Source organism: Palaemon carinicauda, chromosome 40, assembly GCF_036898095.1.
Source record: "Palaemon carinicauda isolate YSFRI2023 chromosome 40, ASM3689809v2, whole genome shotgun sequence".
NCBI lineage: Eukaryota > Metazoa > Arthropoda > Malacostraca > Decapoda > Palaemonidae > Palaemon > Palaemon carinicauda.
The window spans coordinates 35,935,739-35,945,738 of NC_090764.1; positions in this window are offsets into that span (position 1 = coordinate 35,935,739).

The following is a 10,000-nucleotide window of genomic DNA, read 5'->3' on the forward strand; positions in this document are numbered from 1 at the left end:
AGGAGACGACAGACTAACCCGTGAAAGATAGAATTTAATAAAGCTGGAAAACAGCATGAAAAAAGAGAATTCTAATCCTTGGCAGCAGACGTTAAGGAACTCAGTATCATACAATGATTTCTGTTCTCCCCAAATGAATTAGTTATTTTATCCTGCTGGTAGGAAATGTAGCTATCTCATTGAGCTCAGTGGAACATTGGCCAGTATAGCTCCTATAGAAGAGGACATAAGTTATCGTTTGCCAAGAAAAGGTTTATGTAGAGGATAAATAAGGCAGGTATTGATTAGACAAGTTAGCTGTGTCTTATCAACTTCTAATTTAATACCTGGGGTGAACAAAAGAATTAACGGAATTCAAGATCACACTAAAATTTTTATGGCATATTTAGTAATTTAAGCCATCGTAAATTCTGAACAAAAAGTGTAAAATAACCTCATTGTGTAAAATTGCTGATTGAATTGAAGATTTAGACAAAAGAAAATTTAGATAATTATGAGACAGTTTCTTTTTAATAATAAAATTCAATGTTACGGGATCCCCAATCTAACAATCAAAACGGTATATAAGGAAAACGTATTCCGAGATAGACGAGGAAAAGACATAAGTGAGAGGATGAAACTATTAGGATTATAATCTTCTTGAGTTAGGGGAAGGGAGCAATGTTGAGCCCTCAAGAGAAACTGTTATGAAGTGGGTGCGTAGAAAGGTAAAATATTAATTAACCAAACCGTTCATACATTCCAACTTTTACCTGCTTAATTAAACATTCTCCTCTCTCTCATTTGGCATAGTTTCTGGTACTCACCTACAAAGATCCATATTAAAATGTCTTAAGCTATTGTAAACTTATGGTAACATAATGCATTGTATTTATTTATGTTTTCTCGTATTCTCATATTACTATTTCATGAGGTCCTTTCCTAATCCCGCTCTTCGCTACTCTTCTCAAGCCTTCTTACATCTGTCTTATAGTCTTTGTCAAACTTATTCCTTAAAAATTTCTCATTTTAATAAGATTATTATCATTTTTACTTTTTTTTTTTTTTTTTTTTTTTTTTTTTTTTTTTTTTTTTTTTTTTTTTTTTTTTTTTTTTTTATGTCGGCTACCCCCCAAAATCGGAGTAAGTGCCTTGGTAAATAGATTATTAGGATCGGGTCCTCTTATTAAATATCAACTTTGAAAAGAGGATCCCCGGAAGGTCCTCGATCATTTGATTTGATATCACTGCATCATATTATTGTCCCAAACAAGACTTCTATCTTTTATTTATTTTATATATTTCTTATTTTTAAAAATTTTAACATATGTGAATTACTTTAATAGGATAGGATGTCTTTCTGGAGTGAGTTATTCATGAGGTATTTATTATTTATTTTACTTCATACTCTCATTATTTTAAAAGTACTAGAATATACTAGCTCATTTTATGTAATACCATAGACAGAAAAGATAAAACCGCTTTGTAAATTACTTCGCTTCTTTAATCAGTTTTCTCGACAAAGAAGAATAAAAAAAAAATCTGTTTTACTTATAAATTTAGAACACTATACACATATTGTAGTTGGGAAACCGAATTTTCGGTGTGAACTGTATCCTTATTTATTTCATAAAAGTTAGTTAAGCTATTTTATTGCTTTTTCCGCTGAAAATTAGAAGCTAGGTTATTCTCGCCTTGAATCATAACGTATGATGAAACCTCAAAACTATAAGCCTAATATATATGTTCTTATGCCTACAAATTCTCATATTTATTACCCCTCTCTCTCTCTCTCTCTCTCTCTCTCTCTCTCTCTCTCTCGTTCTGGAGTTTTACTTAATCATAATTGTCTCCCTCTAACCACTAAGTTACACCTCTCTCTCTCTCTCTCTCTCTCTCTCTCTCTCTCTCTCTTGGAGTTTTACTTCATCATAACCACTAAGCTGCGACAATCCGTTTCCTTTAACGTCTGCACATTTCCCCTTCTGAAAATGGAGATTCTCTTCAACATCTCCTGATGCCTTTTTATAAACTTTCAACAACCCTTCCACTATTATCTTGTGTTTTTTCATGACATCATATTTTACCAGAATCATAGTAATACCCATATTATAAAACTTGTCGGTAGTTTTGTACCATCCGGTCTATTTTCTTCCCCATTGCCCACTTTGTGAAGGAAATTCCTTAAATAACGTATTGTTATCTCTCACTATTTTGAAGATGTAATAATGAATATCAACTGAGAGACTTTCCGTTTTCGGAACTATAATCTTTCTCCAGTTTATTATTTGGAGAAACGGAAATTATCTCAGTTGAAAGGGAGACGAATATACATAACCACACTCAGAAACACAGATTATCTATCTCTTTATCTATCCATATATCTATGTATATCTACATACATATATATATAAGAGAGAGAGAGAGAGAGAGAGAGAGAGAGAGAGAGAGAGAGAGTACTAAAATAGATAAATAAGAGAAATAGCTAGATTTTCCCACAAGATACTTGTAGATTTTCCAGTTATTCACGATCAGCCGAATTGCAAGTCATTATTCCATTCCGTTTTCAAGGTACCATCCTTGTGCAGGGATATTCTGTAAACCCTTTTCTTTCATATTAAGTATTTTTAGCTTCTTGGGGATAGATATATCCTACCTAAAGAACTTCATGTAATATATTGTTTTACTAGTCTAATAAGTTTCAGACATTAGCGCCTTTCATTTGGTTATTTTCTTACATGTTACTAATCTACAAAAAATGTTCTCTAATATTCCTTCAATCATATACTAGCCCTACTATGCCTTGAATTTTTTTCCCGATGTCTTCTTAATTTTTCCTCTCCACTCAATTTTAGAATAAAGAACCGCAAGTGTCAGCCACCAGATATCTGCCTCTTATCTTCTATCCTCCTGTCTAACTTCTTTTACATCTCGACTTCATATCGCAACTGTGGAGTTTTTTCCAGTTGCAGTAAGACGCTTAATGGCCCTCCCGGAACTTATCGTTGGAAAATGCCAAATTTAATACATTTTGAGTCCACTTATTGGGCATAGGCAGACTAAATTTTCTCATTTCCCTAATACTTTTCAATACGATTTCCACTGAAGTACCATGGTGATCTAAGTAGGACATTAACTGAAGGATTTCTCTTCCAATTCGTACTCGTGGAAGTCATATTCTTAAATATTATTAAATTTGAAGTTAAGCGTTCAATGGATGACTGTTTTATTTCCGTAGATCTTGCGAATAGGGTTCAAAGCTTAGCATTTAGTTTTAGGGTTTTTGTGAGAGTAGTTTTTTCAACTTTATCATTGTAACTGCATCGACAGATATATGCATGTAGTTTTTTAGATAAATTCCTGTATTTTGACGCCGCATAGTGGTCAAAGCGTTATATGACTTCCTGTCCCCGGATTCAAAATTATGAAGAAATCAAAAGATTAATCTTGTATTTCATAATGAGACAATTTTTACGGTTGTAAAATTATAGAATATATGAGTTTGCCTTGAAATTGTTCTTCGTGAGCTAGATAGCTGAAGGAATAAACCATTTCTTGGGTACTCCTTATAGCTGCTGACTTTTTTTCGTAGGTATAACAATTTTAATCCTTTTGCAGTACTACTAACTTTTTCTAATATTTTCAATTTGTGTACTGTAAATGGGGTCTAAGTTAATTTCCACCGTTACTCTTGATTATATCGGTAGATATCGTAGGCTCTGATTCCTCTAGATCCCCAAAAGGTTTCGGACTGATGATAAACCCTTTCTTTAACATTTGTTTCATCTTCTAAATCATTGCTTGGCATATCTCCTTTTCATTCCATAAGGAGTTTTGGGGTAATAATCTTATTAAATTTTCTTTCATTGAATTACAAACACAGATCATTCCTTTCCTCTTAGTTCATAAATAAAAACTTTTGGAATTATTTTATATTAGATTTTGTATAGATAAGTTTTAATCGATCCATAAGTTCTTCGTGAAATAGAATTAGCGTCACATATCTAGCCTGGAAAATGACAACAAATGGACTCTCTCTCTCTCTCTCTCTCTCTCTCTCTCTCTCTCTCTCTCTCTCTCTGAAACATATGGCTATTTATCATTATTTATTGGACTTCCTGCGTCGTCGGCTTAATGATCTTCTTTCTCACCACCTCTAGCAATTATCAGATAGGATTATAAATATTTAGAATCGTGTTTTTTTTATCACTCCCATGCATCCGCTATCATAAATTTGAGGCCATTTAGATTCTATTGCAACGCTGTATTGCATTTAATAAAGAATTAGATTGAGCAAACATTCTTCAACCAAGAATTACATAATTCATAATATACACCACATTAAGAATTCATTTCCTTTTACACATTCAAACACGAATTCCAATACGCAAATATAACTTACCAGAATTCAGTCGTGCTTACACACTTGATTGAAAAGTTTGGTACTTATATAAACTGTCCTTCGGACGTCACTTATTTAAATATACCTATGAAATGAAATCTCTCTTCGTAGATTTTACTAAGAATTACATATTTAAATTTCGTTTCACCAATTATTCCAACACTTATTTTACTCAAATAGAATTCCAACATTCGAATACGCTTTTCTAGGAGATTCCTCCTCCGAATACAAATCATACTAGTTTCGTCACTCGAGTATCCTGCGTCGCAAGGTCCTATTCATCAAACACATTTCACACGAAGTCCTTCGGTAGGACGCAATTTCAACCTTGCCTGGGTTGCCCTACTTTATCTAGAATGTCGAAGGAGAACGAGCTGAACCCCCGGAGTCCATCTGCCTTTCATCAAAAAGACCAACCTTTTTTCTCTCCTAAAAGGAAGAGGAGAGCACCATCCCATCCTAATGGAAGAGATGGAAAAGGACAGAAAATGCCTTGAATGGCGTAAAAGGCTGTTGAATGGATAAAGCATTGCGACTCGGTAGATGCTAGAAGTAAAAAGGTGGCCTTTCCGAGCGAACAAGTGCTTTCTCAAGCATCAGCAGACCCTTGCCCTTTGCCATGTTAGGAATATATATATGCCGTGGAAAGGGAGAAAATATAACTTAAAGACTTAATTTGCAAAACAAGATTATATTAATTTAACTCTTTCGTTTCATTATTTTTTCCGAACAAAACGATACTTGGTAAATATTAGATTTATTGAATAATGATAATTTCTATTGACAAATTTTTACAATTTTTGTCCGTGGGATTCTTCTTTCAGTTTTTGTTAATTTGCTCAATTTTACTCTTTTTTTTTTCATTAATATTTTTATCTTTCAAACAAAACGGCTCCGGGCATGAGAAGATCTCTCAATTTTGTTTAATGTTAGTTTTATTTAATTGTAATAAATTTCAGTGCCACAATAATTTTCTTAAATCTCTATCCTTGGAATTCCTCTTTCAGTTTTTGTCAGTTTGCTCTGTTGTGATATGAATTTGTCCAATTTCCCACATTTGCAGAACTTAAATTTATTAGAATTATTGTAAAGAAATTAGCTTCTCTAAAATAATGACCAACCTTTCATTCACCCATTACAAATATTTGCTTATTCAGGAATAGTAAAAATTCTATGGAAGTAGTTATAAAACAAACATTTGATTATCATATTAATCTAAAGTTACAGATGCTGGAATTTTCATTCTTGGTGATTTAAGAAAGATTCTGTTTAAACACACACACACACACACACACACACATATATATATATATATATATATATATGTATATATATATTTGTACATATATCTATATGTACATATATGTATGTGTATATATATATATAATTATTTAATATATATGTATATATATATAATTATTTAATATATATGTATATATATAATTATTTAATATATATGTATATATATATAATTATTTAATATATATGTATATACATATATATAAATATATGTATGTAAGTATGTATGTATGTATGTATAACTGGATGCATAGCACTAAAATGCAGAAAACATTTATACCTGAGAGAAATGACTAAAGTTAAAGATTACGCAAAATCACATAACTACAAATAAGGTTAAATGAATACCCATCCAAAGTCTTATATAACAATATTTGCATGTAAGGGTGAGTACATCATTCTATGCATCAGTGTAAAATGGATTATATATTCCTAGTATGACTTTACTAATCGAATGCCCCGTCACGTTTTCAAATACCCGAAAGCTTGTAGAGTTCAGTTACAGACATCTGAATAGACATGTACTGTAACGCATTTAATTCCTATGTAAAGGAAGGCTTTGTTAAACTACATCATTCAAAGCTCTCTCTCTCTCTCTCTCTCTCTCTCTCTCAATATACTGTATATACGGTATATATATATATATATATATGTGTGTGTGTGTGTGTGCCTATATCTATATATATATATATATATATATATGTATATATACATACATACATGTATATATATATATATATATATAAATGCATGTTTAAATATGTAATATATTTGTATATACGGTATATTATATTTATGAATATATACATATATGTCTGTACCTATGTGTATATATATATATATATATATATATAAATATATTCATTAGTGTTCTCACTTATTAAGCAAGAGAACAAGGTTCAACTTCAAGGATAAAACATAGGGATGGGTATGCTCCATTATAAATTTAATGTGTTTGTTGACCTAATCAACAGTTATGATATGCACCTTGAGATATTTAAGTTAGTTGGTTAAACCAAGGACGAAACAGGCTAGAACAATCTTCAGTAAAGATTTGTTGAGCCTTAAAAGTTGAGAAAAAGCCTAAGTCATCCCATATAAGAGGAATAGACAATATGAATTTATATATGTATATATACACATGTATGTATAAATATACATATATATGTATATACAGTATATAAATTTGTATATATATATATATATATATATATGTGTGTGTGTGTGTGTGTGTGTGTGTGTATAAAATGTGTGTTATGTTGTGATTGTAGGAGCACCTTGTAGTTCAACCATTGTAAATAAATTTTATACATCGATATCGTAATTTATATGTGAAAGATATGCAGTATTTTATTTTAATTATTATTATTATTATTATTATTATTATTATTATTATTATTATTATTATTTTATTGTTACTATTATTATTAGCTACGATTTTGACGTTGTTACTGTTTTTAGAATGATTTATTGTTAATATGTTCTTCTCATTTATTTATTTCCTTATTTCCTTTACTCACTGGTCTATTTTCATCTGTTGGACCCTTTGGGCTTATAGCCTCCTGCTTTTCGAACGAGGGTTATATTATTATTATTATTATTGTTATTATTATTATTATTATTGTTGTTGTTGTTACTAGCCAAGCTACAACCCTAGTTGGAAAAGCAAGATGCTATAAGCCCAAGGGCTCCAATAGGGAAAAATGGGCCAGTGAGGAAAGGAAATAAGGAAATAAATAAATGATGAGAACATATTAACAATAAATCAGTCTAAAAACAGGAACAACGTTAAAAGCGTAGCTAATAATAATAATAATAATAATAATAATAATAATAATAATAATAATAATAATAATAATAATAATAATAATGATAATAATAATAAAAGGACAAGAGAATGAAAGTAAGGAAAAGAATAACAAAACGAATTACGTTGAAGAAAGAAAGATTCTTTCCCTTCCAACAGTAGCAGAAGCCCAGGAAGAAAAATGAAGTGGCTTTTGAGGAGGTAATCAATGAAAGATAGCTCACGAGTCCTCGAGAGTGGAGAAAGGCTTTAGGGGCAGAACCATTTACGCTATGTAGAATCAAGTGTCCTCGAATGACGAGTTATGTTGGGGCTACCCAGGACAGACAACAAGAATTTTAAGTGGACATTTTTCTCTTTACTCTGGCTTTTTTTCAGAGGCACATTCAAAGGAATTTTTTTTTTTTTTTTTGCTTCGAAAGATGTACACATTTCATTATTATTTTTATTATTATTATTATTATTTTTATTTTTATTATTTATTTTTATTATTATTATTATTGTTGTTGTTGTTGTTGTTGTTGTTATTATTATTTTCATTATTATTATTATAATTATAATTATTATTATTATTATTATTATTATTATTATTATTATTATTATTGTTATTATTATTATTATTATTATCAATTGCTAAGCTACAACCCTAGTTGGAAGATCAGGTTGCAATAAGCCCAAGGGATCCATCAAGGAAAAAGTAGCCCAGTGAGGAAAGAAAATCAGGAAATGAATAAACTATAAGATAAAGTAATGAGCAATCTAAATAGAATATTTGAAGAACAATAACAACATTGAAATATATCTTTCATATGTAAACTATAAAAAAAGAGACTTCTGTCAGCCTGTTCAACATAGAAACATTCGTTGCAACTTTGAACTTTTGAAAATCTACCGATTCAACTGCCCGATCAGGAAGATCATTCCACAACTTGGTCACACCTGGTATAAAACTTCTAGAATACTGTGTAGTATTGAGCCTTATAGTAGAGAACCATGACTATTAGAATAAACTGCGTACTATACTTTCAAATAATTTATACGTATATTTGTGAGTACGTATAATCCCGGGGATATATATATATATATATATATATGCAAAATACATAGGAACTGACAAGCAAAGCCTTTACTTCTTACAGACCCTCAAACCCCCCCCCCCCCTCAAAAATGTGGTTGGGAGGTAGATGAAAGTTCTTTTAATTTGAAGGAGACGACAGACTAACCCGTGAAAGGATACATACATACACATACATATACCAAGGCACTTCCCCCAATTTTGGGGGGTAGCCGACATCAACAAATGAAACAAAACAAAAAAGGGGACCTCTACTCTACGTTCCTCCAGCCTAACAAGGGACTCAACCGAGTTCAGCTGGTACTGCTAGGGTGCCACAGGATAGAATTTAATAAATCTGGAAAACAGCATGAAAAAAAGAGAATTCTAATCCTTGGCAGCAGACGTAAAGGAACTCGGTATCGTACAATGATTTCTGTTCTCCCAAATGAAGTAGTTATTTTATCCTGCCTGGTAGGAAATGTAGCTATCTCATTGAGCTCAGTGGAACATTGGCCAGTATAGCTCCTGTAGAAGAGACATAAGTTATCTTTTGCAAAGGAAATGTTTATTTAGAGCATAAATAAGACAGGTATTGATTAAAGAATTTAGCTTTGTCTTATCAACTTCAAATTTAATACCTGGGATGAACAAAAGAACTAACGGAATTCAAGAATACACTGAAATTTTTACGGCATGTTTAGTAATTTAAGCCATCTTAAATTCTGAACAAAAGTGTAAAGTAACCTCATTGTCTAAAAGGCTGATTGAATTGAAGATTTAAACAAAAGAAAATTTAGATAATAATGAGACAGTTTCTTTTTAATAATAAAATTCAATAATACGGGATCCCCAATCTAACAATCAAAACAGTATATAAGGAAAACGTATTCCGAGATAGACGAGGAAAAGACATAAGTGAGATGATGAAACTATTAGGATTATAATCTTCTTGAGTTAGGGGAAGGGGACAATGTTGAGCCCTCAAGAGAAACTGTTATGAAGTGGGTACGTAGAAAGGTAAAATATTAATTAACCAAACCGTTCATACATTCCAACTTTTAACTGCTTAATTAAACATTCTCCTCTCTCTCATTTGGCATAGTTTCTGGTACTCACCTACAAAGATTCATATTAAAATCTCTTAAGCTATTGTAAACTTATGGTAACATAATGCATGGTATTTATTTATGTATTCTCGTATTCTCATATTACTATTTCATGAGGTCTTTCCTAATCCCGCTCTCCGCTACTCTTCTCAAGCCTTCTTACATCTGTCTTATAGTCTTTGTCAAACTTATTCCTTATAAATTTCCCATTATAATAAGAGTATTATTATTTTTTCATAGGCCCTGCTGCTTCCTCCGGTGCCTTAGATGACTGCGGAGGTAGCAGCAGTTGGGATTCAGCATTATGAAACTTCATCTGTGGTGGATAACGGGGAAGGGTGGGCTGTGGC